Here is a 25623-nt window from a genome sequence, read left to right on the forward strand (position 1 = left end):
CTTCAGTGGGATAGTGGCAACCACTTTCAATTGAAAAGCAATTCCTATAAAGTACTAGTCATCATTTTTCCCTCTTGATCATTTGTAGCGGCTATCCACAGAGCAGAATTTAATGAATCAGGTCACCACTTCTGGATGTTTCTAGATCTGATCAACATGGTTCGACTCCATTGAGTCCTAAGGAGGCACTCTGTGGTCCAGCTTAGCCATAATAGGTAGACATATTTCCCTGATATAGAGACAAGCCTATACTGAAAGAGATCAATAGCTTCCCCTTTATATAATCATAGAATTGTAGTTAGAAAGGACTCTGGTCCAATCCCCTGCAATGCAGGAATCTTGCCCGTCTCTGAGTGGGCTTAAACCACCAACCTTCTGGTTAACAGCCAGAAGCACTGACACGTTACAACAACTTTTAAACAAATCATAGTTCTCCTATTAACTGCAGTTTGTTTAAAACTATCATCACGTTCAACCCAGGATCAAATAGTTATTTCAGATTCTGACTTGTTCTCAAACCATAGCTTAAATAAATAACTGTAGGGAACTGTGGTTGTTAAAAGTGAAATGGAAGTTTTCATCAGTCTCATCTGGAAGTAAAACAAAACAATCTGCAAGTTAAGGGGTGGGTGGGGAATCCAGTGTTAAAGTTTGACTTGTATCCTGTAGCAGAACATTGTCATCGTTAAAATGTGGTCTTTTCTGTTCCTAGGAACAAGGTGAACTAAGTATAGAAATAAAACCTTACATTTCATGCAGTTCACAAAAGCTGTATTTCCCTCCCACAAAACAAAGGAAGCAAAATATTCACAGCCCACTGTTCTCCTTACATATACACAGTGGTACCTCGGGTTACATATGCTTCAGGTTACAGACTCCGCTAACCCAGAAATAGTACCTCGGGTTAAGAACTTTGCTTCAGGATGAGAACAGAAATCGTGCTGCGGTGGCGCGGCGGCAGCGGGAGGCCCCATTAGCTAAAGTGGTGCTTCAGGTTAAGAACAGTTTCAGGTTAAGAACAGACCTCCGGAACGAATTAAGTATATAACCAGAGGTACCACTGTACTTCAGTTACAAAGCAGATCACCTGGATTCTGGGGATTGTCCAGTGATCACAAAATAACATTAAGACACATGCTAGATTCCTCCCTGCCACCGTCATGTATCTTAAAAACCTCACTTGAGATCAACATTTTTTTATGTGTACAACCCAGTAATTCTCCTCAAAGTATTTTCTGTAAAAAATAATAATAATGTTTTGCTAGTATCCTAATTATACTGGCTGCTGAGTGAGGCTATAAATGCAGTATTTAACATTGCAGACATGCCGGCTGAACATCCCCTGCATGTTCATTTCAACTAGATCATCTCTTAGGCGACTCATTGAGACTATGCAGGGAAACTGAGAGGATGTAAAGAGGATGGGTGAACTAGGTCACATTTACTAATATAGCACAACAAATCTGCAGCCAGAACCATGATGCAAGAGACAAACAGCTCATAACAAACTGTAGGTGAGAAACCCCTTCCTGTTAGCTCTGCTGCTAAGTCTGCTACCAATTTAAAGCACAAGGGCATGGGAGCTATTGGTTGTCGACATAACTCAGTATTCTCTACAATGACAGACAGTGGATCTCCATTTAGGAGACATTCTCAGCCCTAGTCAGATATACTGGGAATTGAAACAGGTATATCTGCATGTAAAGGATGTACTTTTCCACCAACCTAAGGTGATTCATTGTTATCAGACAAGAATGTGCTATTAATTAAGACTGTCACCAAGCAAATTTGCATGTTTACAAGACAGCAGGAAGAACAAGTATGTAAGTCATTCATCCATTCACATTTTTTGCTTACCTTACAGGATTGTTCATAAATGATACGTGAAACAATTGGTGTGTTTTAATAATAATAACAACTTAATTTATATGCGACTTTCAGCTAATGGACCCTAAGTAGCTTCCAGAATATGGATAAAAACATTACAGTATAATCCTAAATGTACAAATGACATTGATTGATTCATTGATTGATTGATTTACTGAATAACCAATATGAAGAAAACCAATAGTACAGAGGCTAAAATGGTGTTCTACTCTTAAAAGGGGGGGGGGGGACCAGCAGCAACTAAACAATATTATACGCTAAAAGCCAATTCAAACAAAAGTATCTTCAATTTCTGATGGAAATGATGTACAGAAGGATGGATTTAGATGAGAAAAGCAATTAAAACTCTAAAAGCACTACATAAATGCTAGGTAGTATTTATTTCTCCACTGCTTGAAACATAGACAAACCTCTTAGGTACCTACATTATGACTCTTCTATCTAATCACAAATTTGGTGTATGCCAGCTCCACCTTTTTGTAATCCCATGCTGTGCCCAGCAAGGAAATTCCCTTAAGTGTCATAGCAGGAGTGTGGGAATCTGCAGCCCTCCAGATGTTTGGGGGCTTCAGCTCACATCAGTCCCAGCCAGCATTGCTGATGGTCATTGATGAGGGGAGCTTTGTTGCCCAACATGTGGAAGGCCACATCCTTGGTCCTGAGGGATGATAGGCAAGGCCAACGAGAGGCAGGAAATTCTGGCATGTGCTGTGGCTTCACATGATTAATGCAGAGCCATCTTACCTGCTTTGTGATCAAATATGGACTAGAGGTGCAACCCAACAAGCTTGAAAATCTAAACCAAGAAGGTACTTTCAACGGTGCTTTTAAGAAATGCTTGCATTCAATCTGTACTCTTTTAAGGCAGTTTCACCGTAGCTCCCAAGCTAGAGTTCCCTTGCATAGCAACTTAACTTTAGCATTGACTGGACTGACCTAGACTTCCAGCCCCCAGTAAAATAAGCTTCCAGTAAGATATGTGGTACATGTCTATATAATCAAAGCTTGACTAACTTGAAGCTCTTCACCTGCTTTATTGATCAAAAGGAGTTTCATTTAATACTGTCTGAAATAAAATCAAATTCAGCCGGCAATATACCAAAATGGCACTTGCTGACCATTAGACAAATTAAACTGCAATGGCTGATCATTGATCAATACTGAACTTCTTGCTATGGGCTGGTAATCCAAATAATGCAAAGAATTAAAATGCAGTGTTTGTCTGGAAGGTGGTGTGATGGATAAGAAGGGCCAGGAAGAGGCCACCAATGCTAAATGGAGACTGAAGAGGAGGAGACCCCCAATACTTTATTAGTTGAGATTATATGCCAGCACAGTCAGAGGATCACCAGAGCTGGCATCATTTGAGTGTGCAGCTGCTGACTCACTATGAGTCCCCAGTGTGACATTAGTAGCATGAATGTGTAAAATGCTCACAACATGCAGGCTGTCTGTTGATTGGCTAGGAGTTCCCGCTGCTGACATTAGCAACCTGCACTGGTGGTAACTCTTAAAAATGATACAGGCAGCCACATGCCTACAAGGTTGTGAGCATTTCCCATATTAACTGCACGGTGTGCATATGCAACCAAAATGAATAAACATGCACGCAAAGTCCACAATACTGTTTGAAAGCTAGGAATATTTATGTAAAACCATACTTCCCTGCTTATGCTGTACATTTGTGCACACAACATGGTGTTGTATGCACATTTTCTATTCAGCCCATTTTAACTACAACAGATACTAGATCAGATTCAAGGCTTCCTCTGTCCACAGGAGTCTTTTGATCCAGTGGCAAAATCCCACTAGTAGGAAGGAGCAACTCGTGCTGATTTCTCCCTCCCTCTGCAGCTGACACCTCCACATCCCACACTGGGAATATGAAGGGTCTTCCATTCATCCAGGACACTATGTGAGAGGTAGGGACTGAGAAGAAATTAAATTCAGTTCACAGTTAAAGCCATATTAGCACATTGTTCAAAATTCCCACATGGCTGAATTTTACGATGCAGTTCTCCAAAGGAAGAATATATACAAAAATGCATATACAGTGGTACCTCCAGTTGTGGATGGGATCCATTCCGGAGCGACAGTCAGATCCCAAGGTTTGCGCAACCGGAGGGACCGCTTCTGCGCATGCGTGCACGGCAAAACCGAGAAAAATACTTCTGGGTTTGCCGCGTTCACATCCTGAAGGATACGCAACTGGGGGGGGGGACCACTGTATTGGAGAAACTGCATATCAATATGTTAATGAAGATAGCATACAAAAATGCATTATATTATGAGGAATTGCTTGCAAATAATTGTACATTAGTCAAAGCTGTATGCGTAAATGTGTTTAGCAGGAGAAATTCACACTAAAATGCTGCAGAATTTTCATGAGTATTTTTTTAAAAAAAAAATCACAAATTGCTGGTGAAATGTGGAGAACTGAATTTAAGTTTAGAAAAATGAGAGACTGAAATTGACAGATTATTTCATCCCTAGAAAGAGGTCACAAGGGGATCTGAAGAGGGGGAGAATCAGAATGAAGTCTGGATCCAGCACATATTATATCTGTTGTACTGTCTTGAACATGATTTTCAGGAATAGTTTTCACATGAGGGTCCTGTCAGAAAATTATTCTGCATGGCAAAGACTCTGGACATGAGTTTTAACCTTTGAAAGCTGCTCAGCAAGTAGATTTTCCTTATCACATGTGAGTATTTATGCCACCAACAATGACCACACAATAACTAAAAAGGAAAAGCTCACATATCTATTTCTATTGCATATACAGTGGTACCTCTGGTTAAGAACTTAATTCGTTCTGGAGGTCCGTTCTTAACCTGAAACTGTTCTTAACTTGAGGTACCACTTTAGCTAAAGGGCCCTCCCACTGCTGCCGCACCGCCGCAGCGCAATTTCTGTTCTCATCCTGAAGTAAAGTTCTTAGCCCAAGGTACTACTTCCGGGTTAGCGGAGTCTGTAACCTAAAGCATTTATAACCCAAAGCGTTTGTAACCCTCAGGTACCACTGTAACAGGAAGTAAAGTGATGGGTGTATGCTGACAAATCCACAAGTGACATTGAGGAGCAGGAAGCTGTCAACATCCCACTGGAGCTTGAAGAGAATATTTTTAACACGATAAGGAATTAAGGTAAATGGTAATGGGTGGAATAAAAATTGTTTTCATACTAACTTCACTTTGACATTCAAAACAACCGCAAGACAATGTAACATCAATAGCAGTTCTGGTTGGATGATTTATTCAAGGTGTACAAAACAGGTGATTATTTTTCATCTGCATAAAAAGCCAAAGCTCATATTCACACACATAATAAGACAAATACAGGATGTTGGTGCTCTAAATCATCATGCTCATATACATAAACACAATGCAAGCACTAAAATTCAATTCTGTGCAGTCATTATAACCCAGCCCAAATGTACCTGTCAGGCTCTTTTGCAGCATGAGCCTCTGCCTTGGTGTAAACTAATGCTCTGTCTGCATCAAACCTCAAAGGCCCAGAGATGGTTTGAACTATTATGTAAAGCAGGCTTGAGAATATTTCCAATCTGCAATTACAGCCAGGGCACTTTTAGCTCAACTCCCTACTGGGATTCTTGCATATCTTTAATGGCATTCTGAGTATCTTTGGGATGAATATTGCAGAATGAAACAGAAGGCAAAACCTGAGGTGTAAGGCACAATATATATCACATCATATCCGTTAAAGAGCAGGGTGGGGAAACTAGTCCAGGAAGACATAAATTTTGCAAGCTGAATTTCCCACCCTGTAATTTGGCGTTCTGTAGTATAGTTGATCAATGATCTCTGCTGAACTGATCAGTCCAAAAGAAGAGTGCAGGGACAAAACAACTCCTGAGTGTTTGGTGCACCATTTCCAGATGCTTTCTTGTGTCAGCATAGTGCTCACTCTTATCTCTAGGCACAGGGTCCACAGTTTTGAAATCCAGTTTCAGATGTTACACACAATAGCAAGAGATCCCTTCCATGCCAACTTTTCACACTTTATGCGTAACATGCAAAGTGAAAGTTTGCTGAGCTTCCACATGCATCACAAAAGAGTTGCATGGGTTTCCCTTTTGAGGTGCACACTGAGGAAGGAGGAGTGATGGGGTTCTTCTGTTGCCACGGATAACATCAAAACATCTATCCCAAGGCAGGTGTCACTAACATGGTGGCTGTGAGTGTAATGTCACACTCAGTGTCTTTCCCTGTCACCCAGAAAGACTCTGAGCCCTCCCACTCACTGTCCCCTTTGTCATGAGATGGTGAGGGTGGTTACCCTATTCTCCCTGGGGGAAATGTAGAGCTAGAAGAGGAAGTTGTAAGAATGGTGCTCATTTCCACCTTTTTTCACCTCTGTGTTTTCCAAGGCACAGGTTTGTTTTGCTGGATCTGACTTCTACCCAGATTCCTTGGAAAAGTGAAGAGAAGAAGGGGCTTGATCCAGAGAAGGAGGGAGAAAAGTGAGGCTGATGGTCACTCAAAAATCTAAGTGTGTCCCTGGGCACACTAATCTAAGTGTGTCCCTGGGAAAGTTGGTACCCTCCCCCAAGGCTGAAGATGCCCCCCAAAGACTTAACACTCTCATCATTTCAGATGGTAGCCTGGCCAATACAGGTCACAAATCTGACATAATAGATTGCTTCAGAACCTGTAATAATGGCCACCAAACATTATTCTGTCCTCCTGCATCAGTTATTTCCTTCTGTTTAAACTGCCTGGTGTCTAGTTCTGTATTTAGCAGCCAAAAGGTCCGTCGCACATCACCTTCTTATTTAAAAGTCATCTAAAATCTGCTCATGTCCCCATGTTAATTTTTGACAAGGTTGTTCAGCTATATGCAGCTTCCCCATTTTATTTAGACATCCAGCAATGACAGATGCAGAACTAAATGTCTGTGTTCAGGGTTATATCTGCCTCTTTCCAGATGGACTGTTTTCTGAGGTTTTTATATGGATTGGAATTTGGAGATATGGAGAGGGAGAGAAGCATCTCTTACAGTCCCATCATAACACTTCAAAGAAAGAGAATTTAAATCAGGCTTTTACTACATTCAGCCTGCACTAAATCTGTCTAGGGCTAAAATATTAAAATGAAGGTAAAATTAATTATTGATCTGCATTCTTTATTCACTGACACTTTTTGTCAATTAAATCAGGCTGCATTTTGCTAGGTACCCTATATTATATCCCATAATAGCCACTAATAATTTTTCTACACTTTTCTTTGTTGCTGCTGTGGATTTAGCAAATTCCCTTAACTCTTGGCTGACCAAGTTAAAGTGCCTTGAGACCATTAAGAACAACACAGTGTTATAGGGATGGTGTGAAAAGATAAATAAATGTAACAAGTCACTTCATTAAATACCTTCCACTTCTAAGGTGTGACTTATTCCCTAGTTGTAATTCACCTTACGTGGTCTAGCACAAGGATTACCATTCATACGTTTCTGAGAGCATGAGAGAGATAGAGATTCATACACACCCCACATAGTTAATCAATAATTTTGACACCACACATTTGCCATCCTCATGTACTTCTCACCTCACAACTTTTCAGCAGTCTCAATACATCAAGAGCAGCTTCTCAACACAACTTTCCCCCCACCAGTAAGTTCTACAAACACATTTAAACCAAAGTCATCCTGTTGTTGCCTGACAGCTATTGTTACAAAAACTAGCTCTCAAAGTAGCACCTAATGAGGTAGGGAACAAGTGTAAATGGGGTTGACTCTCCTTTTACTGGATAGCTCATTTATAACCACTCCACTACCTCAGGAGAGATGACACAGTTATGAGGCATCCTTCACTTTCTCCTGACAAACCAGAGAAGCTTATGTCCATTCATTCAGCAGATGGGCAGCAGTGCTGAGAAAAATGGTGGGCTTCCTGAACAAATGTAGTATAACGGCAAGACAACAATACAATAGGAAGTTGGAGGGAAGCAGAGCCGGCAAGTCCTGGGGGATGGGGGTTAATGATGAGAATTAGCAATGGTTGGCAAACCAGGCTGGACCACAGGAGTATATTTTAGCACACCAGCACATACCTTGCAACAGTCCAGCTGTCAGGACAGGCCTTTGACTGCATTCACCTAAAGCAGAACTGGCTTACCACATTTTGAATGAAATGAAATGATATACATAGCTATCTCAAGAGGGGTGGTCCAGACTCTAACACTGCCCGTCTTTACTTCCCATGGCATTTGGAAAGTGCATTCATGCTTACTTGCGGAGGCAAGTAGTGTGGTGGGAGAGAGCTGCAGACCCCAGCATCTCTGCAGCTTACCTGGGTGCAGGCTTGTGCAGAGCTTGCATGAGGTCCAGGGCAGGAGTCCTGTAGGAATAAAGTTATAAATTCAAACAAAAATGCAGCCAGCCCCTGGCAGGGCTCCCCGTCCAGCTTTGCCCTCCAAGACCCAGGGCAGGTTTACCTGGCTGCCCCACCCTGTGCACGGGCCTGCCTGGAGGGGGCAGGGCAACTAGAAGTAGTTCAAGTGCATTTCTGCTAGTGCATCCACACAGCTATGACCCCATTGCCACTCTGGATTACTCCAAACAAGTCTGAAGTGCAAGGTCAAATTCATTTGAATGTTTCCATAGTCTATCTAGGAGAGTGATTCTCATTACATTCCCCACAGTCTGCACACTGTCTTGATGTGTCTTCTGACTTTTTGTTCCATTTCAGCCAGACATCTCTGCATCCAGCACTTGTGATTTATTCCACTGATGTCTTATAAACCAGACTGTGAAAATTATACTATGTTTGATGCACCAGACTATCCAGAACTGCAAAATCTCAAGGTAGTTTGGAAACTATAGAGACCCAAGGAGCACTAAATCTTACCACAGAAATAAAGAAGCTTCATTGCATTACTGTAAGCTCCAAATGATTAAGAACTGCAATTTGCTTTTAAATACTCATGCACTTGCACAAGTTAATCTGTTAGCAGTATGATTCCAAAGCCTCTGTAAAATAGATTGGCTAAACTCTTGCCCACATTCACAATTCTGTACAAGATGTAGAGCAAAAGCATGTTTCCTCTCTTTCCAATCAAGCCTGCCTCGTCTCCAGTTCAACTGGCCATCTATCTACACTTTGAACATAATTTTTAATAAGGCATATATGCATAAAAGCAGACACACATACGGTGCAATATGAAGGGTGAAATCTAGGGCTGTGTATTTTGGATTCTGCATTTAAGAATATAACATAAGTCTGTGTGTGTGTGTGCGCGTGCACGCGCATGTGTGTGTGTGTGCATGTGTGCGCGTGCCTATTTTTATGATTATTTCAATTTGTAACTGTTAGTGAAGCCTACAAACTTTCTGGTGTTGTGAACCACTCTGAGCATAGTTCACTGTGGAAAGGCAGCATACAAATAAGTACAATACACCCAGTGTGTTGCAATGAAGGGCGGATGTCCTAGCTGGCTGGGCAGAAAGCACATTTTCACTCCCAAGCATGTGTAGGATTCCACATTGTCCCATATGCCTCTCTGTGATAGCTATCTTATGAACACTTTCAGATACTCAAGGGGAACTGGGCTATTAAACAGGAAAGAGTGATGAAACTGCTTATCTAGGATATGTGTGGAAGTGGCAACTTGCTGCATCAGAATCAGTCAGAGCCAAGACTGTGTATAGCTAGCCAAGGCCATAGCAGGTAATGTGTCCCAAGAGCCATTGGAATAGGGTAGACAAGTAGGTTGAGTCAGAGCCAAGACCAGTTGGCCCTAGCATAAGACTAGTGAGTAGAAGATAGAATGCCAACATAAAGACAAGAACCACATTTGTAGGACTGTCCTGAGTACTGAAATGCTTGAGCATTATCTAAACAAGGAATTAAACATAAAAGCCAGGCTCAAGGAACTTCATGTGTATCAGCCCTAACTGAAAATATATATAATTTAGCATGAGAGTTATTTAAAGGAAAAAATTGTGTCAGTTCATGCATGCCAATTAGCCCCTAATTTTCCTCTTGAAATGGTTCAAGCATCGAACTGCTACACTTATTTGGCAATCCAAGGAAGTTTAAAGAGCAATTTAATGATCACTGCAAGGAAGAAGTCTTGAAAACATAGTAAGCAAATAATAATAGTAAGACATGCACAAATGTTGGGGGGGGTGTCCTGTGGAACACAGATGGAAGTGCCAGTGAGGAGGGGAGACACTAGGTAACTCAGCACAAGGCAATTGTTTTATTAGGCAGATGTCCAAAGAAAAAATGTTGAGTCTCAAGGGTTGATGCTAATTTACCAGGGATCTAGCCAGTGATACACTATCCCATCTAGAGCACTGATTTATTTATTTTAAAGAAAGCTAACTTTTTAAAAATCCTTTTTAATTTATGGCATGACCATTTCCATTTGATGAATGGCAGCTTTATTTTTGTTGTTTTAAAAAGTCAGTTTTTCACTAGCAGTTGATGCTTTTCTCCATCAAAATGGTTATGCTCACCACTCCATGAAACCTGATCAATGCAGTTCTGCACACACAAGATTCCCCTTGTTCAGCATGGATCTTTCATGTCTAAATGATGTTGTGGCAAAATCTCCCCGCCCACCTTAGATATTATGGTTGTCTGAAAGGATGCTTAAAGGGGTAAATTGTGTATTTTAAGGAAGATGATCACAACAAACAGACTAAAGCTTTTACTGTATGTTTCTTAAATAAAAAGAAAATTAACAGAAATATGTAGCTTAGTTGCAAAGCATCTGATTTGTATGCAGAAGGTCCCAGGTTCAATGGCTGGCATCTTCAGGTAGGGCTGGAAATGACTCCCTGCCTGAAACCTTGGAAAGCCACTGCAAGTCAGTGTAGACAATACTGAATGAGATGGACCAGCAGTCTTATTCCATATAAAACAGCTTCCTATGCATGTTTCTGTGCACAAGATTCTTGCTTACTTTTCAGTTGCCTGAAGTGAGAAGCCTAGGAGAAGTGTGGGACACCGTCATTGCTCCATGCCATACTGCAGCTGCAGTCAGAAGCTAAATGGGAAAGTACTGTCTATGCCCAACTGGTTTAGCTCTAGAGCTAAATGTTGCTTTGCCCAGGCACAAAACCCATATGCAGGACTGCATGGAGACTATGAAGAAGAATTGGTATATAACTCCATCATTGCTCTTTCCCATATTTACCAAGACATTAAAGTGGCAGTCCCTAAATGTGACAATGCATTTGCAATTAGAGTGTATTAAAGTGCCTTCTTGCCCTACTGCACAAATCCACACCCACCCATACAAAACCAGACCTTTTTTTCATTTAGGAAAATGGGAAGAAAGTGCACTGAACAATTTTTCAATGCTAATTCTACTCAGAGCAGAGCCACTGAAGTCAGTGGACATGACTAAGGTTCCTTAATTTCAATGGGTCAACTCTAAGTAGAACTTAGCTGAATGTGCTCAATAAAAAAAGAACACAATCTAAGCAGCCTGTAAGATTTCTGTAAGCAAATAAGGATAAATGCTGAATAAACAAGTAATCTAGAGGAATTCTATAAAATGAGTGGGGACAATAACTTGTGATTTCTTTTCTACTTCTACAATCATTAGATAATTCCATTTGACCTCCCCCTTGTGCCAAAAACAGGCATAAATAATAAAAAATTTGAAAATGCCAGAAATTATTTTTGCATGCTGTAAATTGTCCTCTCAGCTTTATGGGAGAATGAGTTTACATCTACACTCTCAGAGGCTGTGCTTTCATGTTGTGTTTGTTAACAGGAAATTCAATAAGGAATAGCCAGTTATGAGCCAAGCCACTCAATAAAGCCGGAATTGCCACTTAGCTGCCAACTGCTTTCTATCTCACAAACGGTTGTTCAAATCTGGAGAAAAAAGTTCAGGGCCATCCATACTTCAACTCTGACAAATAGGACAAGGAAATTCCAAGGTACTAAATAGCTCCAACTGCAAACTAAAGTAAAATAAAAAATAAAAAAATGAATCTTATATTAAGAGATATGGAAGATTTATTCTGCTTCCTGCTCATTTCTCTCCTTGCTCTCAGTTGATGAGAGCTGTTTTCTATGTTGCTGCTTCTGCCAGCAAAGATAATATGCTTGTCAGATTACCTGTGCCTTTGGTAGAAACACAGTTTGATTAAAAGAGGCTTATAACGTATTACCTTCAGCAAACACTTGTCTCTCCATACACACCACACTCATGGTGGATATGATTTGTTATAAAATCATCAACTCTTTCCTGTAACCTGGAATTTTCAAGATGTACAACTGTCTGAGAGTTCTGGCACATAAGAATGATTCAATGGCTCAGGGTATACATAACTCTTTAATGCTGTGCCATGTGCCTTCTCCTCAACAATAACAGTAACAACCTTCCCCCTCTTCCTCAAAAAACTATGGGGCAAATGTACACACACACACACACACACACACACACACCAGTCAAGCTTGCATTATGGCACCATGCTCATGCCTCTATGTCTTGTTTGTTCTTCTACAAGTCTGCAACCTAGGGAACATAGTTTAGTGTGTTTTTTACCATTAAATGATCTGGAACACTGGGCTAAGGGAAGCTGCTTTACACCACTGGTCCCTTAGTCCATCATTGTCCTTTTACTGGTTACACCCAGGATTAGCCACACCTGAATTCAACCCTGGAGTGTGTTTTCTTCAGCCCAACATCCCTGAGATCTGTTGTTGGCCCAGGCTCTGAAAAGCAGCTTACCGCTAGGAGGATCTGCTTTATTGAGATGGATACTAATACTATCAAGGAGTCCAGCCACAAGAGACTCACAATGCCTGCCAGTTACAGGTCAATGCTGCACTCTTCTCCTTTCCATATCTGAGGTGGGGTGCTGAAATCCAATGGTTGTTCACTGGGCTAATTTCAAGCCTAACGAAGCTCCTGAGGTTCCTAGATCATGACTCCAAGTCCCTGGCATTGCGAGAGGTTCTTGCTTCCCCAACAGCCACAACCTTGGAATCCCTCAGAAATCAGGTATATAGCTTTGTCTACCAGCTGCCCAGCCTGCAGCCTTGCTTCTACCTTCGAGCTCACATAACTCAAACTCTCAACTCTAGCCTTTGTCTTTCTAACAACCAGCGAGTTGAGGAAGGGTGACCCACCCATGTGTCACCCTGCACAGAGCTGCTTCCTTTGTTACCTTACTGGCTCCTGCTCGGAGGGCCATTACCTCACCAGAAAGCTAGCATGGCTATTCCAGGAATTGAATCTGTGCTGGATCTGGTCTACCAAGTTTGTAATCAAAACCCCAAGTTTTAATCAACTCCCAGCATGAAAGCTGCCCATAGCTGAAAATGGTGGTGGTCTTTTCCAAGAAAAAAGGTGCCAGTACTCTATCACGAGCACCGACAGCGAGGCAACCAGGGTGCACACGGCCAGCAGCAGGGAGCAGAGCCTGATAGAGGAAGCACATCAGATGCTGTGCTGCCCACTCTTGCACTCCTCAGGGAGTGGCACTCGTACATTCCACCAGCCCTGGGAGGTGGCAGCAGTGGTTAGGCCTGAGGAGGGCTTTGTTCATGCCATGGCTCCTCGTGAGGCTGAGTGTCTCGGGGCGGGGGGGGGGGGAGTTGTTGGTTCTGCATACCAGTGGATACCACAAGGAAATAAAACACTAGTTGTAAAGCAGTGAGATGAAAGACCAACCTTATCCCTTTTCTGGCATGTGCCTACCAAACCAAACAAGACACTGGACCAATCCAGGGTTTTGTTTTCTGGTCTGTTGGCAAGCCCACATAGATAGCATCTCTTCAAAGCTGCTCTTTACTCGGATGATAATTCTGCCTTCTTCAATAGTTCTTTAAAAGCTGTGTTGTGGTATAAAGAAATCTATTAGCATGCGTCCTTTTCCTAACATGATTTTCACTGGGTTTGCTGCCTTCATTTAATTTTATCTTTTCTGTTAAAACACTCTTAAGACTGAGATAACAAACATAATTCAGCAATTTGTACTTCAGTTCATTCTGACTGATAATTTTCTAATTAATTCCCTCACTCAAAGGGGAGAAAAAACCTTCGCTGATTTTTATGTTTCAATTTAGCATTCAGTTTAGCGATTAGATTAGTAATAGAGTCCATTTTAAAAGATGACACTCTTCAAGGCGAAGTGGGAATGCCTCCCAAATCACATCTTGGTAGATATCTAGCTTACTATTATCTAGCCTGCACTAATCTTGAGACATTTACAGGATCGCAAGCAGAATGATGTGGGCATAAAGTTACTAGTGGATTAGATGACCCCAGGGGTCCCCTCCAGCTCTGCAATTCTAGCCCTCTGCCCAACAAGGAGATATGCAATTTAATATAATCGAGACAAGAGACACGCATTTATGTTTAAGTGGCTCAGTGGCAGAACATCTGCCTTGCATGCAGAAGGTCCCAGGTTCAATCCCCAGCATCTTCAAGTAGGACTAGGAAAGTCTTTGCCGGAAACCTTGAAGAGGCACTGCCAGTCAGTGCAGGCTATACTGAGCTAGAATGGTTTGACTCAGTATAAGGCAGCTAAGTGAGATGAACATAAGAAGACTCCTGCTGGATCAGGCCCGTGTCCCATCTCGTCCAATGAGAAGCCTATGGGAAACTCACAAGCAGGATCCGAGCACTTTGCGTGGCAAGTCCCCCTCCCCCCTTGGGAAATAAAGACACAGGACACAGTATTTAAGGTTAACGAGCGGAAAAGGCCACAACTTTATTGATTGCAGGAATTGAGCGGTATTGGCTTAGGCATTGGTCCTAACAACTAACCAGCTTCAGCCCGATTGCATGAAGGCCAGTAAGGGTTAACCACCAGTGGGGGGAGTCCTGCTGATGTACATCAACTAGGAGCTCCCCCGGGGTCACCGCTCGGGAGCATGCCTTAGGCCCACACCTCCATAGGCTTTGGACAGGGCAACGCCCCCCGGAATCCTTTACCGGACTACCGGACTACTTTACCGGGTCAGCTGGAACAGCGAAGAGAGGGCGGTCCTCAGGCGCGCCGGCCATAAATAGCTCAGGCCACGCCTCCCTGGCCAGCTCATTGGCTGGACAGGGCGATGACGTGCCCGAGGACTCCCTCATTCTCGCGGGGGCTGTGAGTCAGCCCCCGCGTGCGTGGGGAGGGCGTGGGCCCGCAACCTCACCTACTCTCCAGCTCGGAAGTGGCTTTCTCCTCCTGTGGTTTTCAACAGCATGACTGCCTCCAGCTGTGGAGGCAGAGCACAGCCATCAGCAGCCTTCTCCATGAATCTGTCTACTCCTCTTTTAAAGCCACCCAAGTTTGTGGCCATCACTGCCTCCCGTGGGACTGAGTTCCATAGTTTAACTATGTGCTGCATTAAGAAATGCTTTATTTTCTCTGTCCTGAATCTTTCAAAATTCAGCTTCATTGCTTTTCTCCATCTCTCACTAGAACTAGAACTCACAGACATACAAGTTATCACTGTTCACTTAAATCTAAAGCACCAGATGTATTTGTGCAGGCAGTTCTACTCTCAGGTGCAATCTCATGAATGTATTTATCACATGCATGCTTATTTTGCTCTATGCTGCACCTAATATTATGGAATCTGGCGAAATTACAGGAGGCAATTTGTAGCAGAGCAGTGAAAACATTGTGAGAAATCAGATTCTGCAAGAATTCTTCATTGTTGTTGATACAAATTTGCCCAAAACAAAGACTTCTTGGTCTTGAGTAAACATGCAGGACATTTATTTAAAGCATGGTGCATATCACTGTAGCTGGATGAGAATTCAGATCAGCAATATTTGTTCTGCATTCTAGTTCTTGCTAACTTGGGTGGCACAATTTTATTCTGTGAACTGCCCTAAGACCTCCAGGTATAGGGCGGTATATAAATTCAATTAATTATTATTAATTATTATTATTATTATTATTATTATTATTAAAAACCCAAGTAGAGTCCAACACTTACTATGGATGATAAGACATACTCAGAGTAGACCCACTGAATTTAATGGATTTAAGCAACTTAAAACCTATTGATTTAAATGGGCATGTTCTGAGTATGACCAATACTTGATATCTCCCTCTATTAATAAGTAATTTAGAGGCACTCCCGGTCTGCAATTTTTACATGATGAACACTCTCATCACAGTTTGCAATTACACATTCACACAAAGATGTTGGAGTAAAAGGACATATCATCACATACAAGCAGCCAAGGTAGCTCCGAAGTTCTTCAAGAAGAAGCAGATCATTAGGCATTTTTTAATACCAGAGCAATTTCCCCACTTACATCACTCCTAGGAGCAACATCTGGAAGCTGCCTTAATCTCAAGAGATGCAGCAGAATGAAAGAAATAGATTAAATATGTTTATGTATATTTAAGGTATAATACCAATGAGCACCAACATACGTCTTTGAGACATTTCCTGACTTCAGGGAGAAATAAATTAAACATGCAATAAAAGTTTATTGCTGTTGGGAGATTTCACTTTGGAAAACCTGCTAGGGATAAATTTAATGGCATTGTAAATTTTATTTTGCGAGGAATGATTATTTGGGCCTGTAAGGACTGACAATTCTGTGTAAATCTAATCAGCTAGCTAGCAATTAATAATATTAAACTGCCTCACATCTTTTGCACGCTTGAATGACCCACGATGTGCTGAGGAGTCTACCCCTTAAAAAGCCGATTATTCACAGACCAATTAATGCTTACTTGGCATGTTCAAAAAGTAAGCATTCCCCACAGCTATTTTTTTTTAAAAAAAGGAAAATCATCCCCTCCTGTCATAGCAAGATACTACTTTCCTTTGATGCAGCTGAAAGAGCTCCCAGAACCTTTTCCCAATTCAGCTTTCCCAGATTAATTTCTTACATTTTAGCAAGAGAGAAGAAAATCATTCATTCCTGTGATTTATCCCCTAGTAAAGCACTCTCCTAATGTTCCTCCTATTTTGACTTTTAGAGGGGCTTTAGGCTTTAAAAACTGTCAATATGCTCAGTTGGGCACTGGAGTTGCCATGCTTATGGTTTCAGCCACATGAAATCTACAGCCTACTGTGATGCCCTCCCCCCACCCCAATTTTGGAGCAGGTTTGGGAGGTGCACAGAGGCTGCAGGAAAAAGGGGTAATCTGTTCCATCAACTATGTCTATTTCACTGATGGATAAACACCATTGGATGCCATGCTTTAAAACACACACACACCATTACTAGAAGACTTCTCCTTGCTCTCAGGATACTATACTTAGCCACCATGGGCCCAGTGCTTATGCATTAAAATTAAGGCACCACACATCATACATAGCCTCACATTTCACATGCTGAATCAATTCAGGCTCATTTTGAATGACTGAGAATGGTGACATATCAAAGGACAAAATGAGCCTTTAACTGTAAGAACAAGCACTGAGGAGAGGTTGTGTGGTGCAGTGGTCAGAGTGCTGGAGTAGGACCTGGGATATCAGAGTCTGAATATACAGTCAGGTTACTAAATTGAGACCAGTCACCATCTCTCAACCTAGCCAACCTCTTAGAGATACCTATAAATATTTACATTGCAAGTAGAGGACTCACCAGAAAAAAATGAAAGAACTTTTTACCTAAGGTCACTAGGACTGCTTTCTTGACCTTGAATGAATTAATAAATGACTAATCAGTTATGTCAACTAGTCAGTCAGTCAAATTTATTTGTTAGAAACCATTGGTCATCAAAAAAATATTACATGCTACCATTATTCATACCTTAAATGTAAATGACCACCACTTTCCATACTTAATGTCATATATTTACATATTTAGAAGGACAAATGTAAGCATTAGCCAGTCATCAAAGATATAAAATTAATGAGCTGAACTAGGGCATTAAAAGGAGAATAATAAAATTTGTGCACTCATCACAAATTTTTAAGATGGATTAGTTGTGCAATAGACATGTATGCTGACAGCACAAACTCAGATTCATGCTTGCCGCACAATAAGATTTTTTAACAAAAGTACTGTTTAAGTTGTGGTATTTTATTTTACATGTGTTTAACCTGCTTTAAGCTAAAACTGCCAACCCTGCCTCTTTTGTAATTGTTTCTTACAGTTTAATGAAAATATGATTTTATATGCTCGAAGCTGCCCTAAGTGGAAGGGGATCTTGCTCTAATAATAATTTTTAAAAGAAAAAAGGCACTGTTTATTGTCAACAGAGAAAATCACCTTGAGCAATTTACACTTGGGCAATACTTTAATTAGGGTAAACCAAAATGTCACAAAATACAGAGCAAGATTTTATGTTCACCACACCTCTTAATCAGGTTGAACGCTAAGGGTTAGGAGTAAGAGGGTATGGCTAAAGGGGGGCGGGATATTAAAAAATCAGTTGAGGAGGTAGTCTCAAGACAGAATGAGGAGCAGATTGCACACTTAATTGGATTAGTCTCTGCTGGTTTTAAGCAGGTGTCAGGTTACCCTCTAGAAGTATAGGGAAAAGAAGCATTGGCTGATCTCTACATTTTAAAAATGCAACAGTTACTCAAACTTAGATTTTGGAATTAAGCTGTTTATGTTATTATTTCAACCTTACTAAATATAAACAATATTTGTACACATACATGCATACAAATGTTTTCTGTTGAAGCATGGAAGACTAAAATCTACTGTTTAAAGTTTGCCTTTGATAACACCTTCATTTTTTATAAAAAAAAATTGGTTTTGTAATAAAATGATAAAATCTTCTGTTCCTAGGAAAGTTGGCAAGTTATTCTATCATTAAATGAAGACAAAGGGAGAATACATATATGCTTTCCATTTTTAAGACCAACTTGGTTTAGAAAGCCAAGATAACTTGTTGGCACCCTAGCTCCAGGTATGCTTGGAGGAAATTGTGAATCTAAATCTTTTTAAATTTGGATTTCAATTTTGGTTTTGCGTGTATTCCATTATAGTGCAATCGTGTGTATGTATACTCAGAAGTAAGCCCTACTGTGTTCAACAGGACAAATCCCCAGGTATCTGTGTATAGGTTTGACCTTTAGTTTGCCTTGGGCATCATGAAGAACAGTGTACACCGGGATATTGGTAAGGAGGGTAAGATCCCATTGATTCTGGATCATCAATGGCTTTTTCAGTATGTCAGCTTTCATATCCATCTGACCTACCTAAAAAGGAAGGGCAAGGGCACCATACTTTGGTGGCTCCAATCATTCCTGGAAGGCATATCCCAGGATCTCTTCTCCAGGTACCCAGAGTTTTGGTGGACTTTGTCTAGGATGACATCCAGAGGAAACCTTAGATGATGGCACAGGAGGTTAAAGCTTCAGCCCTTTGGCACCGGTTCCCAAATTTCTAGGCGCTTCTACCCTTATCTGCAGCCTACTGTGCTCACGCCCTGCAGCCCAGATTTTGATTTTTTAAAGAGAAATATTGCACATTGCTCAACTTCATACTATGTTAAGTATTAATGTCAAGAAGAAATTAATACAGGAAACATTATACTTTACAGCTGTGCTATTACATTAAATATTATAGTCTCAGCAAAACCAAACATAATATATCAAGTAAGTACCTATGATCACGTGATGAAGGTGTCCTTTTGTTCCACTAGTCAATTAACAAAACTCCAATTCTGTGCAAATCTATTACATTTCTGCTTTCTTTCTTTTACTTTTAAACCTCGTAAGCTGAGCTATTACTGATTATTGTTGGCCTTGAATTTTGTTAGCCTGTTCTTATGGCTATATATTTATTCTCATTGTTGTATGTATATATATATGTCAGTAAAAATAAAGCATGTTCTAAATCTAGTGGTGCTTTTGTTTCTCTCTTATATTCTCAATCGGAAATCAATACTGTTTTGCCTTCTGCACAACCGCCAGCTATTGAAGTCGCTTCCAAGACTTGACTCACATTTCCAGCATTTATAATTTCTGCTTATCTGATGTAGTCTTTCTGGAATCATGTACCAGCTGGATGTAACCTTATGACAACTTTCACATACATTTCCCTAGAATGAAAAAGTTATGCACACTTTCCCATATATACTTCCTATATCATGACCCTACTGTAACATACTCATTCTTCTTCACAAAATAGGGAGAATTAAACTTTAATTTTAGGCATCAAATGCTTTCCATCTGCCACAATATATACTTATATTGTCATAGTTTGTAAAGAGTGAATGGAATTCAACTAAGTTTTACTCAGAGTAAACCCACTGAAATTAATTAACATGAATATGTTAGGTCCATTGATTTCAATGGATCTCCTCTGAGTAAACATGAGTTAAATGCCACCCAGTATACTTTTGGCCTTATCTTAAACGAAGGCTGCACAATTTGTAGCCCACCAAACTGAACTAAGCCATACTTTGGCACCTGCAAATAATTTGATTGCATCCCCTATAGTTGCAGGTACAGGGAGACAGGAGGAACAGGACGTTTGTTAGGCAAATTTATCACCAATGATCAAACTTCGATTGACTTTTGAAGTTGCCATACTTTGGAGGGATTCTGAGTGTGCTCCCAACAAGGAATGCAAACTTTAAAAAATAATAATAATAAAACAGGATTGAGGACTTTCTACGAGTGTGTGTGTAGAAAGTAGCCCAAGGTGCAAAAATTGAATTCATTGCTCCATCCACTTTTTCCTCTGGCTCTGTCCATCAATTGCATGTGAGTCTTTGAAGGCTGCCCAGGAGGGAATGTGATCCACAGGCAGGAAAAGTTTTCTCACCCGTTTTAAGCCCTCATTGCTACATATCCCAAAACTTTCAACAGCCCATCTACCAATCCTTGCCTGTGCCTTTTATCATTCTGTGTTCAGCTCTCTTCAGAATAGTATACAACATACACAGTTTTTAGTTTGCCTTGCAGAGTGCTTGATATATCTACTGCATCTAATTCCTTTGCTTTCACTTGAAAGTAAGTTTCAATTTACCCATCCTTTTGAGGCATACTGGAGCAGAGGTGTGAGGAGCAATCTCTGTTTCCAGAGCTAATCATCAGAGAGAGGTGGTAGGTTGCGCAACAGGAGAATTTCTTAGGTTGAGATCTTATGGACTGACAAGTTTCTGAGTTGGTATCTCATGAATATCTTTTAGCCTAGTATTTGTTGGGGGTATTTGTAAAACTGCAAGGAACTCTGTAGTGATGTTGTTCAACTTTCTTCCAATGAATCCAGCTGAGTAACATATAGCACCTCCAACAATTTCAGCTGCCAGGTTTTAGATCTTACAGAACCAATAGTGCTCTTTCACCAAAGTCATTCTCTGCTCCAATTAGATTGCAGTCTTACTCCATTATCAATCACAAGCCAAGAAAGCTATGTTCATTTCAGACACAGCTGCATATGGTATGCCATCTCTCTATCTCCCGCTCTGCAAATCAGTACTTCATGAAGAAAAATGAATGTATGTGTCTTCTTTCTACATAAGAATCCCTCAGAGAACTGGTTCTGTCCCTTTGGAAATGCAATGACACTGCAGAAAACAAAGCCGTTCTGTTGATGTTACAAGCACAAAAACCAATGTCATAAATGAAAGTGGAATGGAGATTGATGCACAAAACCCCTAATGAAATCCGGTCTTGAAAGAGCCAAATATGTAAATTTTTCATGAGAACAGGCACGGCACCATCTAGTACAATGGTTCATCCTCAGACATCTTCCCTATAAACAGCAGTGTGAAGCAGGGCTGCATTCTTGCAGCAACCCTCTTGCAGCATATTCTTCTCTCTGTTGCTCTCCTATGCTTTCAGTTTGACCGAAGATGGAATTCAAGGAGAAACGGGGGTCTGATCAACCTGGCACACCTCCATACTAAGAACAAAGTGCAATGGGTTCTTATCCAAGAGATGTTATTTGAAAATGATGCTGCCCTGACAGTGCATTCCAAGGAAGCTCTACACAGACTCATCAACCATTTTGCCCAAAACTGCAGGGAGTTTGGCCTTACCACCATCCTGATGAAGATCAACATCCTGAGTCAGGATGTTGCCAGCACCCCACGCATCAGCAGTGAGGTGGTAAATGATGCTGTCTACCTGGACTCCACAATAACCAGCAATCTCTCCATCGACACTGAGCTTCACATGCGTATTGGCAAGGCAGCTATGGCAATGGCTTGCCTCTTCAAAATGCTATGGGAGAAATGTGATGCTAGTGACCAGTACCAAGATGAAGGTCTGCCAGGCTTGCGTGTTGAGCACATTGCTTTATGGAAGTGACTTGTGGGCAATTTACACCCACCAGCAGAGACACCTCAATACCTTCCATATGCACTATATCAGGGAGATTTTGGGAATGGCAGGACAGAGTCTCAAACAAAGATGTGCTCTCCCAAGCCCCCATTCCCAGCATATTTGCATGTCTGTCTCAGTGATGCCTACACAGGCTTGGTCAGATCTGGCCCAGTGAGCCAAAAATTGTCCCCCCCCCCAGCAGATGTACAATAAATAGTATACAATTACAGCATAAGGCGGTAAGTCTGTTAGAAGTTATCTGCAGCCATCTTGAAAGTCACCTAGCTTGTATCCAATGGTTATGCAAGTGGAAAACAACTCAGGCAACCCATCCTGCCCTGCAGCCCCTCTATCCTCCAAAAAGTCTCTCCCGAGGGTAACCTGGGGATCTACCGAACAATGTAAACTGTATCATATAAGCCTACAGTCCCAGGAGCGGGAGGGAATTGGTCAATATTAGATACAGGAAGGAACACTGGGCAAATGGAATGGACAGGTCCATCGGTCCTACTATTCTGGGCATCTTTTCAACAAGATGGAGGGTGATAATGCTTTAATTATATAAATAGTACATTTTTTGTTTCTATCTGTATAGTGAATGAAGAGGCCCAAACAGAATTATTTATCTCTTACTTTAGGACTGATCCTGTTTAGCATATTTCTATAGTGAATTATTCTATTCGGAAACAGTTCTGGACCTGCTCAATTCATGCCACTTCATGTGAGAGATTGCAACATTTTCCAAAGAATATTCATTACATTTTGTGTTTGCTTTGTTTTCAGAAAGGTCATCAATCTCTGTTAACTCCTGTTTTGCTGCTGTTTAATAAAAGTCCTGCAACTGCAATTCGTTATGATGTGTGTTTGTATATGTATGAATAAAATATGTTATATAAATATCACCAGCAGGACAAACTCAACCTTTATAGCACCTCAGCTTTGGAATGCGCTATTCTAATCTTATTTATTTTTATTTATAAGATTTCTCACCCACCCTTCACTGCAACAATCCAGGGTGGTTTACAACACTATAATACGGAATATTTTTTTTAAAAAACCAAGCCAGATAAAACTATTACAATTATGAAACAAGAAAAACCTTTCCAGATGGAACAGAACAGTCCAAGTTCAATAAAAGAGACTACCTCAGCTGTCAAAGGACAAGATAAAAAGGTGTGTCTTCAGCATATGGCAAAAGCTGAGGAATGATGATGCTAGGATTTAGGCTGAGTAGTGAGGGAGCCAAGTTTGCTGATGACACCAAGTTGTTCAGGGTGACAAAAATCTAAAAGGAATTATGAAGAGCTCCAAAATAATTTAATATATTAGGTATAATAATAGAGAAAACAGTGGAAAGAAATGTGATGGGGGTTTTTATATTAGCAAAGCTACGTGTCAACTTAAATGGTATACTATGGAAAAAGTCAATAGAAGCTGAATTAGGTAGCCTTACCTGGAAGGAAGGTTCCTCTCCTTTACTGCACTGGAAGTTCTGAATACATTTGCAAATGGACAAAAGGATGATTGCCAGAGGTGGAGAATGGTCAGCAAGTTTGTTGTTGTTTAGTCGTTTAGTCGTGTCCGACTCTTCGTGACCCCATGGACCATAGCACGCCAGGCACTCCTGTCTTCCACTGCCTCCCGCAGTTTGGTCAGACTCATGTTTGTAGCTTCGAGAACACTGTCCAACCAATAGTCAGCAAAGAGCTTTGTAAAGAAACAATTTGTGGACCCTTGATCAGAATATGTGTTCCCCTTGCTATCTTCCCTTTTCTTGTGTGTCTTTTTTCAGTATCAAGCCTCATGACAGGGCCTGTCTCATTTCCTTTTCTTGGCATGATCTGCTTTGCGAGATGATGCTGATGATAGTCTGAAAAGTGGAGTAAAAATATCATGCATAAACAAACAAACAAGAACAATCTATTTCTATATTTAATCATTTATTCTAGTTTTTCAGATGGTCCTTTCCTTGCTTTAAGCCCTGTTTCATGCTCACAGAAATAAGAATTAAAAGGAATAAAACGTTCTTTTAATGGTCTTCATTTGAACCTGACTAGAATAGGTAATTGTGCTCCTTCCCATGGTACCTTGCTCCACCATAAGGAAGGTCACGTCCTCTCTAAAAATCAGGACAGATAACTCTTGAATGGCCTCACGTGCAGTTTAATGAAGGGGACAGGTGATTATATAAAAGCCTCCCAAAAGGGAAGCAAAATATATTTTGACCTTTACATTGCCACACACTGCATTTTCTGGAAACAATGTCCTTACTTCTTAATTTAGAATTGAAAGAGATTTGCCAGGTCTGAACTAGTTATATTTCTTAACCATTCACCACTGCCAACTGCCTATAGATTTCCTATAAGTAAGACTCATTCATTGTGCAAATTAGATCAATCTCTTTGCTCCAAGGTTGTAATCTCAGCAGTGATACCTGCCTGTTGCCATGACAAGTAATTTTCCAAGTTAGGGACTAGCTTCCAGAGAATTCTGTTACTCATTCGATTTATCAGCTCATCAGAATACTTTATTGGTTCACAGAGATTCGTTAACCTTCCGCCACTTGTTATTCTGCCCATATGACTATTACCACTACTGCTATCTCAGAAATGATGTTTTTTAAAAGGTATGAGAATAGACTGCAGTCCTGTCAAATGCAGCAAAACCAAATCACTGTCATCACTCCTATTTTCAGACCACTAGGTATTGATTACATTGCAGGTATTCCAGAATAATTACTTCTGAACAAGTCGGAAATCCATAATAAGCACCATCAAGCAAATTTACATTTTAATGCTACAAATATTTTCCATTGCATTGACATATCGGTGCAAGGGGTTAAAATAAACTGCTTTTGCCTTTCCCATTAAAACTCTTGAAATAAGATATTAGACACCGGATACATCTCAACATATGCTTTCTAGGAGTGAGGATAAAATAACATTTATACCCCTGACTTTTCTATAAATATTTTTAAGTAGTTCTTTTTAAAGAAAGGTGCAGTAGTCATCTGGGTGACAGAGCAAATGCTAAAGCTCTATAAATTAGGAATGTGCAAAAGATTTGGATGAATCCCAAATCAAGTACCAAAGCAGGGCCGCTCTGAAAAGTTTGGGCTTGTTCAAGCCAAAGTGGAATTTCTTCAAAGCACCTCAAAGTGAGGCAGGAAAGTCCAAATAAATTACGTAAAATGCATTTTTTTTTCCAGTGAATGAGTCTAACACATTCATTTCCCTTCCGCATGCTGACAAGAAAAGGTAACAGGCAGTGCTTTTTTCTGGGGGAACACAGGAATAAGCATACTACTAAACATTTTGTGAATCCAAGTTTGGCCTCATTGAGGGGCAGTAATTCAATTTGAGAAAATGATAGTACCCCTAAAAAAAAAATTTAAGAAAAAAAGCACTGGTAAACAGGTCATTTATGTGCAGGCCAATTATCTTGCCTAGAACAAAGAAATAATTTTGGGATGGGAAGAATGAAGCTATAATTTTAAGGTTTTCTGTGTTTTGTCTTTCTCCGGTCTTAAATTTGGCTTGCCACATGTCAAC

General features: G+C 40.7%; 1 protein-coding gene across 1 annotated transcript in view; it reads right to left on the reverse strand.

Moving 5' to 3' along the window:
* DPP10 (dipeptidyl peptidase like 10) overlaps positions 1 to 25623 on the reverse strand; it is a 575768-nt gene that overhangs the window by 535098 nt on the left and 15047 nt on the right. The window contains exon 2 of the mRNA XM_083707328.1: positions 23526 to 23942. The gene's annotated coding sequence lies outside the window, so the exon portion shown is untranslated. The remainder of the gene's footprint in view (positions 1 to 23525; positions 23943 to 25623) is intronic.

Source organism: Podarcis gaigeae, assembly GCF_964106915.1.
Source record: "Podarcis gaigeae genome assembly, chromosome: 1".
Lineage (NCBI taxonomy): Eukaryota > Metazoa > Chordata > Lepidosauria > Squamata > Lacertidae > Podarcis > Podarcis gaigeae.